The sequence below is a fragment of the Hylobates moloch genome, unplaced genomic scaffold, assembly GCF_009828535.3.
Source record: "Hylobates moloch isolate HMO894 unplaced genomic scaffold, HMol_V3 SCAFFOLD_8, whole genome shotgun sequence".
Taxonomy (NCBI): Eukaryota; Metazoa; Chordata; class Mammalia; order Primates; family Hylobatidae; genus Hylobates; species Hylobates moloch.
In genome coordinates, this window is record NW_026652283.1 from 406,687 (window position 1) to 420,899 (window position 14,213).

The 14,213-nt window shown below is 42.4% G+C and overlaps 1 protein-coding gene and 1 long non-coding RNA gene across 4 annotated transcripts in view; one reads left to right on the plus strand and one right to left on the minus strand.

Moving 5' to 3' along the window:
- Positions 1-1,525: 1,525 nt before the first annotated feature.
- Positions 1,526-11,101, minus strand: LOC116472506 (uncharacterized). Its single transcript, XR_004249094.2, has 3 exons — positions 11,062-11,101; positions 10,553-10,711; positions 1,526-1,670 (listed from the first exon to the last, which is right to left on the minus strand). It is a non-coding gene; the product is annotated as an uncharacterized LOC116472506 (long non-coding RNA).
- A 91-nt stretch (positions 11,102-11,192) lies between these two features.
- The window catches only part of CCDC77 (coiled-coil domain containing 77), a 45,538-nt gene continuing 42,517 nt past the window's right edge, over positions 11,193-14,213 (plus strand). For 2 of the 3 annotated variants that reach the window (XM_032159231.2, XM_032159232.2), the window contains exon 1: positions 11,248-11,344. The gene's annotated coding sequence lies outside the window, so the exon portion shown is untranslated. Of the gene's footprint in view, positions 11,212-11,247; positions 11,345-14,213 lie in introns of those variants that run through there. The other variant, XM_058443125.1, reaches the window with a different exon arrangement.

Here is a 14,213-nt window from a genome sequence, read left to right on the forward strand (position 1 = left end):
CCCTCCCCTTTTGAAAATCTGTAATAAAAACTTGCTGGTTTTTGTGGCTTGTGGGGCATCACGGAACCTACTGACATGTGATGTCTCCCCAGGACGCCCAGCTTTAAAATTTCTCTCTTTTGTACTCTGTCCCTTTATTTCTCAAGCTGGCCGATGCTTAAGGAAAACAGAAAAGAACCTACATGAATATCGGGGCAGATTCTCCGATACCATGGTGCCCAGATACATGGTCAAACATTCTACTGTTTCTGTTAGGGTACGTTGCAATGAGATTAACAAATCAGGGGACTTTGAATAACGCAGGTTGCCCTCCATAATGTGAGTAGGCCTTATCCAATCAACTGAAGGCCTGAATAGAACAAAAGACTGACCTTCCGTGAACAAGAAGGAATTTTGCCAGTAGATGGCTCTTGGACTTGAACTGTAGCATCACCTTTTCCCTGGTCTCCAGACTGCCAACCCACCCTGCAGATTTTGGACTTGGAAGCTCTATAATCAAGTGAGCCAAGTCCTTAAAATAAATATCTTTATAAACACACACACACACACACACACACACACACACACACACACACACAAAATCTTATTGGTTCTGTTTCTCTGGAGAACCCTGAATACATCTAGGGTTGGAGGGTTCAAGATGGCCTCACTCACGTATCTGGCAGTTGGTACTGGCTATTGGCTGGGAAGTCTTAGTTCTCCACATGGCTTCTCATCTTCTTACAGTAGATGGAGCTTTTCCATTGCATGGTGGTCTTAGCATTCTAAGAAGATGAGAGTGGAAGCAAAGACCTAAAGCCTAGACTCCAAAATGTACAAGATCACACCATCATATTCTGTTGGTCAAAGCAAGTCATAAGACTACCCCAGATTCAAGAGGTGGGAAAATAAACTCCAATTTTTTATGAGAAGAGTGACAATGTCACATTACAAAGGGGTGTAGACACAGGAAGCTGTGATTCATAATAATTCCATACAATTATTATAATGATTTACATCCAGGTGCAGTGGCTCACGCCTGTAATCCCAGCACTTTTTGAGGCCAAGGCAGGCAGATCACCTGAGGTCAGGAGTTTGAGACCAGCCTGGCCAACATGGCGAAACCCTGTCTCTATTAAAAATGTACGACAATTAGCCCAGGCGTGGTGGCAGGTGCCTGTAATCCCAGCTACCCAGGAGGCTGAGGCAGGAGAATTGCTTGAACCCAGGAGGTGGAAGTTGTAGTGAGCCGAGATCGTGCCACTGCACTCCAGCCTAGGCGACAAGAGTGAGACTCTGTCTCAAAAAAAAAAAAAAAATTATTTACAACAAAGTCTTTGATTTTTACCACTTAAATCTGGAAAACTATATTATTCAGAAAAAGAAATAATGAAATTCCAAATAAAACAAGCCACGATAATTCATTTTATTAAACATTCGATTAAAATGTAATGGCTTTGGTTTCAAATTAATAGAGGGTGAGAAGCTGATAGAACCTCAGTATAAGCACAAATCCTTAAAAGCTTTGATTGGTCCTATTTATTTCCTGTTATTTTCTTCAGATTATACTTACCTATTTTATTTTAAACTGTCTCTCTAGTAGAATAGAAAATGTATAATGATTCTCAATCATTTTTATTTGCCACAGTACTTCTGAGAAATCTGTAGTGGTTGCTTACAACAGCAGAAGTCTGTAAGAGAAGACAGTGAATAGAAGGGCAGTAAATATTAATATCTCTGGTGCGAACAGAAGAAACTTCTCTAGTTACAACCGCCTCACATTCTGAGGCTTCCCTCAGGGAGGGCACATGAACCCCACTCCCACCTCTCATGCTTACCCCTTTGAAAATCATTGTTGTAAAAATCCAAATTGTGTTTTATCAGCTTCTATGAGGGCATTCTGCACACACAATGTTAAACTGAGTCAATAGTATTTGGGTTTCTGGGCAGAACAATGGAGTATAACTGTAGTGTAAAAGGATCGTTTGCATTATTTAAACAATCCTTGACAGAAACTTTTCAGAAAAAAAAATATTAAAGTATTATTTATCTGAAATTTATTATCCTGAGTGTTAAAATAGACTAAAATGAATACCTAGATCTGATAATCATTTGGCTAGACCATGGTCCCTGGATTTTTAAAAAATGCAATAAAACCTCACAAAATCAGATTAATTAAGGGAGGGTTAGTTTCAGACAGGGAAAAGTCAAAATTACTGAATTCTTAAAGAAATGTCATTTTAATTCAAAAATAATTTCCACCAGTAATTCTCACACTGTTTTGGTCTCAGGACACCTTTGCTCTTAAAAATTATTGAGGCCAGGCACGGTGGCTCATACCTGTAATCCCAGCACTTTGGGAGACCAAGGTGGGCAGATCACTTGAGGTTAGGAGTTCGAGACCAGCCTGGCCAACATGGAGAAACCACATCTCTACTAAAAATGCAAAAATTAGCCAGGTGTAGTGGTGGGCACCTGTAATCCCAGCTACTTAGGAGGCTGAGGCAGGAGAATTGCTTGAATCTGGGTGGTGGAGGTTGCAGTGAGCCAAGATGGCGCCACTGTACTCCAGCCTGGGCAACAGAGTAAGACTCTGTCTCACAAAAAAAAAAAATTATTGAGAACCCTCAAAGTTCTTGTTTATATGTATAATATATATTGATGTTTACTATATTAGAAATTAAACCTAAGATGTTTAAAATATTTTATTTGTTTAAATATAAAACTTTTATATTTAAATACATTTTTAAAATAGTAACTATATTTTCCAAAACAAAAAATGTGGTGAGAAGAGTGGCATTGGTTTACATTTTTTGTACTTTTTTTTTAACATTTGGCTTAGAGGATCGAGCTGGATTATCATATCTGTTTCTCCATTCAACCTGTTACAATATGTTCTTTTGGTTGGAATATATGAAGAAAAACCAGCACCACACAAATACGCAGTTGGGAAAGGAAGAGCATTTTATTTATTTTTTATTTTTTATTTTCTTAGACACAGGGTGTCACTCTGTTGCCTAGGCTGGAGTGCAGTGGTGCGATCTCAGCTCGTTGCAACCTCTGCCTCCTGGGTTCAAGCAATTCTCCTGCCTCAGCCTCCTGAGTAGCTGGGATTACAGGCGCCTACCACCACGCTCAGCTAATTTTTGTATTTTTAGTAGAGACAGAGTTCTGCCATTTTGGCCAGGCTGGTCTCAAATTCCTGGCCTCCAGTGATCCACCTGCCTCGGCCTTCCAATGTGCTGGGATTACAGGCATGAGCCACTGCGCCCAGCCAATCTTGTCCTTGAATGGACTTTTTTACCCAGTCATGCTTTTGTAACATCATGCATTGGTCATTTAGAAAATACTGGTTCACTGAGTTATACGGCTTTTCCTAATGTTGACACGTATTATTATATAATACCAAAAAAATTTACAAAAATATCACCATCAATGTATCAGGCAATTGGGAAGTTGTCAAACTCATGATGACAGAAACAAGTTTTCCAAAATTATAATTTTCACTTGAAAGCTCAAATTTTATTATTGCCAACAAATACCATTAGTTGTTTTCATTGAAAAGATTGACTCACTTTGTTCATTTTCAAGAAAAGATCTGCCGTATCTAAGTCTGAACAACCATAGTTTGTCTGTTAGTCCTTCTGGTGTTCTGTGAAAAAAGTGGCTAGTTGAGCTGGTATTATCTCCTTGAGAAAACCCTTTGTATGCAACTGAGTGCGTTATGTGTACTTCTTACTTCATCGCACAGACAAGACATATTTAAAGGTCTAGATTTATTACAATTAATAATTTTTATTCCTTTATGAAGGGCATTCTTAAATGAAACTGGCTTTCCCCAGTGAGTATATGTAATGAAGGCAATGACTCAAGTATGGTTTGGTGTCACTGCCATGATTCATGCTAAGGGACCAGCATTTTACCCACTGTTGCTTTTGTACCATCCATGCAAATGTCAACAGTGAAAATGGCAAATGGCATCTTAGTATTACCACGGTCAATGCTGCTCTTGTTTAGCCCTTTCCCTCATACGAATTTCCACTGTGGCCTTCCAATGACCTTCAAGCGTTGTTCTTATTTGATCCTTTGCCACCAGCGTGATTTTTAAAAATTATCAATTTGATGTTGTGTGATTGCGAGAGAGTGATGAATTGGAGAATGACTCTTTGGCATTGTAATGAATGATGATGCATTAATTTAGATATAGAATGGAAGAAGAGCAATCTAATGAGGGGAGGCAGCACACCTGTAGGGAGGAGCCTTATACATGCATTCAACATCTATTCCACATCTCTATGTGCCAGGCACTCTTCCAGATGCTGGATATATGACGGTGAACAACAAAAAAAGACAAAGTATCGGCTCTCATAGAGCTCACGTTCTAGTGGAAAGGGAAGACAAAAGAATAAGCACAAGCTAATAAATATATACTATTTTAGGTGATGATAAGATCCTTTTTAAAGTGGAGAAAGTAAGGGGGACTGGGTGATCATCAAAGGGCTTACAGATTGGTGACATTTGTTTTTTGTTTTTAGTTTTCTGAGGCAGGGTTTCATTCTGTCTCACCTAGGTTGAAGTGCAATGGCATCATCTTGGCTCACTGTAACCTCAAACTTCTGGGCTCAAGTGATCCTCCCGCTTCAGCCTCCTGAGTACCTAGGACTACAGGTGTGTGCCACCACGCCTGGGTAATTTTGTTTCATTTTCCTATTTTCTGTAGAGAGAGGGTCTGGCTGTATTTCCCAGGTTGGTTGCAAACTTCTAAGCTCAAGCGATCCTATTGCCTTGGCCTCCTAAAGTGCTGGAATTACAGGCATGAGCCACTGCACCCAGCCAGATTGGTGACGTTTGAATAGAGGCTACTTTATAAAAATAAAAGGACAAATTGCTAAATGAATATCCAATCAGGAGGGATTACAGCTAGCCTTCCATATATGTGGGTTCCTCATTTAGAGAGTCCGACCAACTACAGAAAATATTTGAAAAAAAAACAATAAAAATAATAATAAATAATAAAAATAATACAGATTAAAAAACAGTACAGGCCGAGTGTGGTGGCTCACACCTGTAATCCCGGAACTCTGGGAGGCCGAGGTGGGTAGATCGCTTGAGGTCAGGAGTTCGACACCAGAGTGGCCAACATGGCGAAGCCCCATCTCTACTAAAAATACAAAAATTGGCTGGGCGTGGTGGTGCGTGCCTGTAGTCCCAGCCACTTAGGAGGCTAAGGCAAGAGAATTGCTTGAACCCAGAAGGCAGAGGTTGCAGTGGGCCGAGATCACACTACTGCACTCCAGCCTGGGCGACAGAGTGAGACTCTGTCTCAAAATAAATAAATAAATAAATAAATAAATAATATAAAACAATACAGTAAATCAAGTGCAGTGGCATGCATCTGTAATCCCAGCTATTCAGGAGGTTCAGTCAGGAGGATTGCTTGAGCCCAGGGGTTTGAGTCCAGTCTGAGCAACACAGCAAGACCTTGTCTCTAAAAAATAAAAAATAAAAGAAAATAAACTTAAATACATTTTGAAATTTAAAAAAATCAATACACTGGCCAGGCGAGGTGGCTCACGCCTATAATCCCAGCACTTTGGGAGGCCGAGGCGGGCAGATCACCTGAGGTCAGGAGTTCGAGACCAGCCTGGCCAACATGGTGAAACCCCATCTCTACTAAAAATACAAAAATCAGCCGGGTGTGGTGGTGGATGCCTGTAATCCCAGCTACTTGGGAGGCTGAGCCCGGAGAATCGCTTGAACCTGGCAGGCAGAGATGGCAGTGAGCTGAGATTGTGCCACTGCACTCCAGCCTGAGAGACACAGCAAGACTCCCTCTTGAAAAAAGAAAAAAAAAAGGAAAAGGAAGAAAAACAACTATTTACATTGTATTAGGTATTATAAGTAATCTATAGACGTTTTGGAGTATATGGTAGGGTGTGCATAGGTCATATGCAAATAGTATGCCATTTATGTAAGGTACTTGAGCATCTATGCCTTTTGGTACCCAGGAATTGCCTGGCACCAATCCCTAGCAGATACTGAGCAAGGGACAACGGTGTTTCCAATTAGGGAGATAAGTCAAGATTTTACAAAAGTGGTAGTATTTGAGTTGGCCCTTGTAAGAATTTTGAGTGAAGATTCATTGAAAGGGCCAATCCAGATAAAAGGAAGAGTGTGAACTGAAGCTGGAAAGTACATCCTGTGTTCAGGAGATGACCATCAATTTCTTTTAACAGAGACAAATGGGGTTAGATAGTTGCAGTCTTCGAATGCCATATTACTAGCTGAACTTCATTCTCTAGTCTGTGGGGAGTCATCAAAGGTTTATAAGCAGGAGTGTGACAGACCCGGAATTGAGCTTAAAAAAAAAAAATCACTTTTTTTTTTTTTGTTTTGGAGACAGAGTCTCGCACTGTAACCCAGGCTGGAGTGCAACCGCGTGATCTCAGCTCACTGCAACCTCCACTTCCCGAGTTCAAGCAATTCTCCTGCCTCAGCCTCCTGAGTAGCTGGGATTACAGGCATGTGCCACATGTAACCACACCCAGCTAATTTTTGTATTTTTACTAGAGATGGGGCTCATGCCTGTAATCCCACCACTTTGGGAGGCTGAGGCGGGTGGATCACGAGGTCAGGAGTTCAAGACCAGCCTGGACAAAAATCACCTTTTATAGAATGGATTGGAGGCAAGAACAACCAGTTATAAGTCTATGGTAATAGTCCAAGTGAAAGGTAATAAGACACATAGTGGAAATAAATAGGAAGATATATATGAAGACAGGCTCATCATGACTTGATTTTTTAAAAATTGCAGGGGCTAAAAGAAAGGAAATAGACAAAGATACTGAGCCAAGATGTTTGGGAAGATCTTAATGTAATTAACAGAGGAAATCACACGGGCACAAAAAGCAGGTTTGGGAGTGCAGGCATAACTTGGAGATGTTGCAGGTTCAGTTCCAGACCACCATAATAAAGTGACTATCACCATAAAACAAATTGCTCGAAATGTTTGGTTTCCTGGTGCATAAAAAAAGCTACGTGTTTACACTATACTGTAGTCTAGTGCATTATTTCTAGTTTGCATTATTTCTTTTAAAAAAAAGTACATGCCTTAATTTTTTTTTTTTTTTTTTTGAGACAGAGTCTCGCTCTGTCGCCCAGGCTGGAGTGCAGTGGCACCATCTCCGCTCACTGCAAGCTCCACCTCCTGGGTTCACGCCATTTTCCTGCCTCAGCCTCCCGAGTAGCTGGGACTACAGGCGCCCACCACCGTGCCCAGCTAATTTTTTGTATTTTTAATAGAGACAGGGTTTCACCGTGTTAGCCAGGATGGTTTCGATCTCCCGACCTCATGATCCGCCCGCCTTGGCCTCCCAAAGTGCTGGGATTACAGGTGTGGGCCACCACGCCCGGCTGCCTTAATTTAAAAAACTTTTTTTTTTTTTTTTGAGACGGAGTCTTTTTCTCTGTCGCCCATGCTGGAGTGCAGTGGCGCGATCTCGGCTCACTGCAAGCTCCGCCTCCCGGGTTCACACCATTCTCCTGCCTCAGCCTCCCGAGTAGCTGGGACTACAGGCGCCCGCCAACACGTCCGGCTAATTTTTTGTATTTTTAGTAGAGACGGGGTTTCACCGTGTTAGCCAGGATGGTCTCGATCTCCTGACCTCGTGATCTGCCCGCCTTGGCCTCCCAAAGTGCTGGGATTACAAGCGTGAGCCACCCTGCCCGGCCCACTTTCTTTACTTATTCATAAGAAGCAACTCTTCATCCACAGTTTCATCATGAGATTGCATCAATTCAGTCACATCTTCAGGTTCCACTTTTTTTTTTTTTTTTGAGACAGAATCTCGCTCTGTTGCCCAGGCTGGACTGCAGTGGCGCGACCTGGGCTCACTGCAACCTCCGCCTCCTGGGTTCAAGCGATTCTCCTGCCTCAGCCTCCACTTCTAATTCTAGTTCTCTTGCTACTTCCACAGCACCTGCAGTTATTTCCTCCATGAAGTCTTGAACCCCCTCAAACACATCCAAGAGGATTGGAATTAACTTCTTCCAAACTCCTGTTATTATTGATATTCTGACCTCCTCCCATAAGTCACTAGTGTTCTTTTTAAATTTTTTTCATTAAATATATTTTTACTTTTTTTTTTTTTTTTTTCATGGTCTTGCTCTGTCACCCAGGCTGGACTGCAGTGGCACAATCTCGGCTCACTGCAACCTCGGTCTCCTGGGTTCAAGCAATCCTCCCACCTCAGCCTCCCAAGTAGCTAGGTGCATGCCACCACACCTGGCTAGTTTTTGTATTTTTTTGTAGAGACAAGGTTTTCTATGTTACCCAGGCTTGTCATGCACTCCTGAGCTTAAGTGATCCACCCACATTGGCCTTCCAAAGTGCTGGGTTTACAGGTGTGAGCCATCTCACCAGGCCAAGTCACAAATGATCTTAAGGACATCTAGAATGGTGGTGAGTCCTTTCCAGAAGGTTTTCGATTTACTTTGCCCAGATCCATCAGAGAAATCACTATCTCTGGCAGCTATAGCCTTATGAAATATTTCTCTTTTTTTTTGAGATGGAGTTTCACTCTTGTTGCCCAAGCTGGAGTGCAATGGCACAATCTCAGTTCACTGCAACCTCCGCCTCCCGGGTTCAAGTGATTCTCCTGCCTCAGCCTCCCGAGTAGCTGGGATTACAGGCATGCACCATCACACTCAGCTAATTTTTGTATTTTTTTGTAGAGATGGGGTTTCTCCATGTTGGCCAGGCTGGTCTCGATCTCCTGACCTCGTGATCCACCCACCTCAGCCTCCCAAAGTGCTGGGATTACAGACGTGAGCCACCGTGCCCGGCCTGAAATATATTTTTTAATAAGATCTGAAAGTCAAAATGACTCCTTGATCCATGAGCTGCAGAATGTCTGTTGTGTTTGCAAGCAGGAAAGCAACACTTATCTGTTTGCATACCTCCACCAGAGCTCTTGGGTGACCAGTTGCACTGTGAGTGAGAAGTTAATATTTTGAAAGAAATCCTTTTTTTCCTGAGCAGTAGGACTTAAAATAAAACATAAATAAAACGATGGACTTAAAATACTCAGTTAACCATGCTATAAACATACATGCTCTCGTCCAGGTTTTGTTGTTCCATTTATAGAGCACAGGCAGACTATATCTAGCATAATTCTTTTTTTTTTTGAGATGGAGTTTCACTCTGTTACCCAGGCTGGAGTGCAGTGGCACGACCTCGGCTCACTGCAACCTCCACCCTCCGGGTTCAAATGATTCTCCTTACTCAGCCTCCTGAGTAGCTGGGACTACAGGCGCCTGCCCCCGCGCCCGGCTAATTTTTTGTATTTTTAGTAGAGATGGGGTTTCCCCATCTTGGCCAGGCTGGTCTTGAACTCCTCACCTCGTGATCCACCCACCTCAGCCTCCCAAAGTGCTGGGATTACAGGCGTGAGCCACTGCGCCCAGCCTTAGCATAATTCTTAAGGGCTCTAGGATTTTAGGGATGTAAATGAGCACTGGCTTCAGCTTAAAGTCACCAGTTGCATTAGCCCCTAACATGAGAGTCAGTCTGTTCTTAGAAGCTGTGAAGCCAGGTATTGACTTCTCTCTAGCTACAAAAGTACTACTTGGCATCTTCTTCCAATAAAAGGCTGGTTCATATATATTGAAAGTCTGTAGTTTAGTGTAGCCACCTTAATCAATTACCTTAGTTAGCTCTTCTGAATAACTTGCTGCAGCATCTACATCAGCACTTGCTGCTTCACCTTGCACTTTTAAGTAGTGGAAATAGCTCCTTTCCTTAAACCTCATGAACCAGCCTCCGCTAGCTTCCACCTTTTCTTCTGCAGCTTCCTCACCTGTCTCAGCCTTCATTTTATTGAAGAGTTAGGACTTTGCTCCAGATTAGGCTTTGGCTTGAGGGAATGTTGTGGCTGGTTTGATCTTCTATCCAGACCACTCAAACTTTCTCCATATCAGCAATGTCTGTTTCACTTTCTTATCATTTGTGTGTTTACTGGAGTAGCACTTTTAATTTCCTTCAAAAACTTTTCCTTTGCATGCACAACTTGGCTAACTTTGGTGCAAGAAGACTGGCTTTCATCCTCTCTCGGCTTTCAACATGGCTTCTTCACTGAGCTTAATCATTTTCAGCTTTTTATTTAAAGTAAGAGATGTGTGACTCTTCCTTTCACTTGAACCCCCACTGTAGGGTTGTTAATTGGTCTTATTTCAATATTGTTGTATCACAGGAATAAGGAGGCAAGAAGAGAGGGAGAAAGGCAGGGAGACTGCTGGTCTGTGGAGCAGTCAAAACATCCACAACATTTATGAATTAAGTTTGCCATCTTATATGGGCATGGTTCATGGTGCCCTTAAACAATTATAATAGTAATATAAAAGATAACAGATCAGCATAACATATACAATAATTATGAAAAAGTTTGAAATATTGTGAAAATTACCAAATGTGGTGCAGAGACACACAGTAAGCCTGTGCTGTAGGAAAAATGGCGCAGATAGATTTGGTTCCATGCAGAGTTGCCACAAACCTTACATTTGTAAAAACAGTTACCTGGGAAGCGCAATAAAGGAAAGTGCGAGCCTGTAGCAGATGCACGTTCCATTTAGACATCCTCAGGACTCACACCAGCGAAGGGCCCCAGCTTTTCCATACCAGTAGCTGCAATTCTGAGATGAAAGTGCTTTTTCCCCGACCTTTACACCTTGCTTTCTGGAAAGATAAGACCATAATGGATTTTGAACTTGCTTTGATCATTAAAGCCCAATATCTTACATTTCTCCGGAAAAGGAAGCAGTGTCTGCTATGGAACAAATAGTAGAATTTTAATACATAATCCCCTGACCGTAGAAACAACCTCAGGTCCTATCCTGGTTCTAGGTCACCCGGTCATGGAAGAGAAGAAACTTTTCTTAGAATCTTTATCTTCCTGAGACAAGCTTGGAAATTACAACATATATGTACCATGAACGCGAAGTACCTGAGCTCAAAGCAGTTGAGCAATCTTAAATGGGGGTGCCCGAAAGTGGTGCGTTCTGACCCCAACGTCACACTACCGGTACCTGGAGGGGCGGGTTGCGGCCCAGCTGCATCGCCCCGCGCTGAGCTGCATGCAGAAGAAAACTACATTTCCCAGAGACCTCTGCGCGGTCAGGAGCACCGCGAGGAGGGGCGAGATGGGGCGGGCCTCTGTGTGAAGGCCCTTCCCATTGGTGCGCATTCCAAAGGGCCGTATAAACTTCTTCGCGATTGCACGGGTTTAGGGACGCTCAGTGGCGCCGCGACGCTCCTTGGTTTGACTTTTGTTTTTCCGTTGAGTTCCGTGACTCGGAGTTTTACTGTGTCGTGAGTATAGAGTTTCGGGTTTGGGGTGAAGGGGTTAGGTAAGAGGCCTTGGGAAGAAAATCTGGTGAGGGAGAAGTAACTGCGGAAGCAGTGCGGAGGGGAGGGACGTGAGCCTGAATGTGGTGTCCGTGGAGGGGCTGGGGACCGGAGAGGGAAGCTCGAATGTGCAAAGGGAGAGACCTCAGGAGTGCTGGAGGGTTGGGACCTGGAGCAGTGAGGGAGTCGAGAACGGGATGAAGTGGAAAAAGGAGTACAGGATTCGGACGCCCTGGAGATGGGTTCCGGTATACGCTCACCCCACGCTGGTCTAGCTCTCAGTTTCCTCATTTGTAAAATAAGGGATAATGAAAATACTTAACGGTTGTTGGGATAATAAAATAAATTTCACACATTTGTCACATGGCTAAAAGAAAAAAATTCAAAGTGCTACACAAATGTTAATTGTTAGTAGACAAGCTATAAGAATATATCTAAGCAAGGATATTGGAGGTGCAGAGACTCTAGCTGAAACCCGTTAATTTACCTATGAACAAAGGCATTGTTCCTTTGGAAGAGGCAATGAAGAGTAAGACGCGGTTTCTATCTGTAGGGAACAGACGCTAGCATGGGAGAAACCATAGCAATAAAGCACTCTAATTAATGTTGACTTGTAGAGAATTTCAAAGGCAGTTCTTTTGCAGTTAGATCATTTTTGCTAAATCATTTTGGATGGGGAGACTCAGGAAAGAGAAAAAGGAGGTGGTATTTAACATGAGTTTTCATGTACAGACTAGATTTTGTTAAGTGAAATTATGAGGGTTGTGGAGGGAGTTGTGTTCCAGCTAGAGGGAAACTCATGAACAAAGGTATGGAGGCAGGGAAGTTATCTATCTGGAAACGGTACATTTAGGAGAGTAGAGGGAAATAAGGCAGGAAAGTTAGGTTTGGCCCTTATGTAGAAAGCCATGAATTCTAGGCTAACAAATTGGATTTAATGCTTAGGCTATGAGGTGCTACTGATGTATTTTATTAAAGAAAATGGTCCAGGAGAGGCAAGGAGTAGGTATAACTGTTAAGGTGCTGTAGTGGTATGGGTAAGAAGTATTGAGACTCTGAATTAACATGGTCATTGTGGAGATAAAATATACAAGATATTCATATGGTTAGACAGGACGTTCAGGAGAATGAGTGATCAGATGATGGATTTAAGTTGCCAACTCCCGGTTGCTTGGAAACGCTGAATTAGTAACTAAAATAGGAAAGTTAGAAGGGGCATGTTTGGATAAAAAGATGATGTGTTAGGTTTAGGAAATGTTAGCTTTGAGATGCTAAAAAAAAATACCTAACGAATGATTTCTTTTTTAAGTTAAAGGTTTCCAATGCCAGTGGGACTATAGGTGAAAATGTCCAGTACATTTTTGTTTATTCAAATTAAGAGGTTGAAAGAGATGTCGTTTATTTATTCAACATGTAATCGTTACTTACTGTATGCCATGTAGTGTTTTAGATGACAGAGTTAATGATAAAAACAGGAGGAATAAAGATGTTCCCAAAGAAATGGTTAGAGGAAATGGTGAAGAAAGTTGAAGACAGAACCTTTGAGCCAAGGGAGTAAAATTGTCCATAATAATAATAGTCCACGTTTACTGGGTGCTTATACATGTGTCAAACACTGTCACTCGGCCCTATATTCATTATGTCATTTAATCCGTACACCAACCTATGACATAGAAGTAACTGAAATTTAGAGAGGATAACTTGCCTGAGGTACACAGCTAATAAGAGGCAGGGCTTTGACTCAAACCCAAGTCTGATATCAGAGCCCACATTCTCAACTACAAAGCAATATTTATTTTTATTTTTTATTTTTCCAGGTAAGGTCTCACTCTGTCACCTAGGCTGGAAAGCAGTGGGGCAATCTCAGCTCACTGCAGCCTCTGCCTCCCAAGCTCAAGCAATCCTCCTGCCTCAGCCTCCTGAATAGCTGGGACTACAGGCACGCGCCACCACTCCCAGCTAATTCTGTAATTTTTGTAGAGACAGGGTTTCACCATGTTGCCCAGGTTGGTCTCAAACTCCTGACCTCCAGCAGTCCATTCACTTTGGCCTCCCAAAGTGCTGGCATTACAGGCATGAGCCACTGTGCCTGGCCTATTTTAATTTTTTTTTGAGACAGGGTCTTGCTGTATTGTCCAGGCTAGAGTGCAGTGGCACGATCACTGCTCACTACAGCCTCGAACCCCCAGGCTGAAGTGATCCTCGCACCAAGCAGGTGGGAGTACAATGCCACTGTGCCCAGCTAATTTTTATTTTTTTATTTATTTTTTTTTTTTCTTTTTTATTATACTTTAGGGTTTTAGGGTACATGTGCACAATGTGACAATGTGCAGGTTTGTTACATATGTATCCATGTGCCATGTTGATTTCCTGCACCCATTAACTCGTCCTTTAGCATTAGGTGTATCTCCTAATGCTGTCCCTCCCCCCTCCCCCCACCCCACAACAGTCCCCGGAGTGTGATGTTCCCCTTCCTGTGTCCATGAGTTCTCATTGTTCAATTCCCACCTATGAGTGAGAACATGCGGTGTTTGGTTTTTTGTCCTTGTGATAGTTTACTGAGAATGATGTTTTCCAGTTTCATCCATGTCCCTACAAAGGACATGAACTCATCATTTTTTACGGCTGCATAGTATTCCATGGTGTATATGTGCCACATTTTCTTAATCCAGTCTATCGTTGTTGGACATTTGGGTTGGTTCCAACTCTTTGCTATTGTGAATAGTGCCGCAATAAACATACGTGTGCATGTGTCTTTATAGCAGCATGATTTATAGTCCTTTGGGTATATACCCAGTAATGGGATGGCTGGGTCAAATGGTATTTCTAGTTC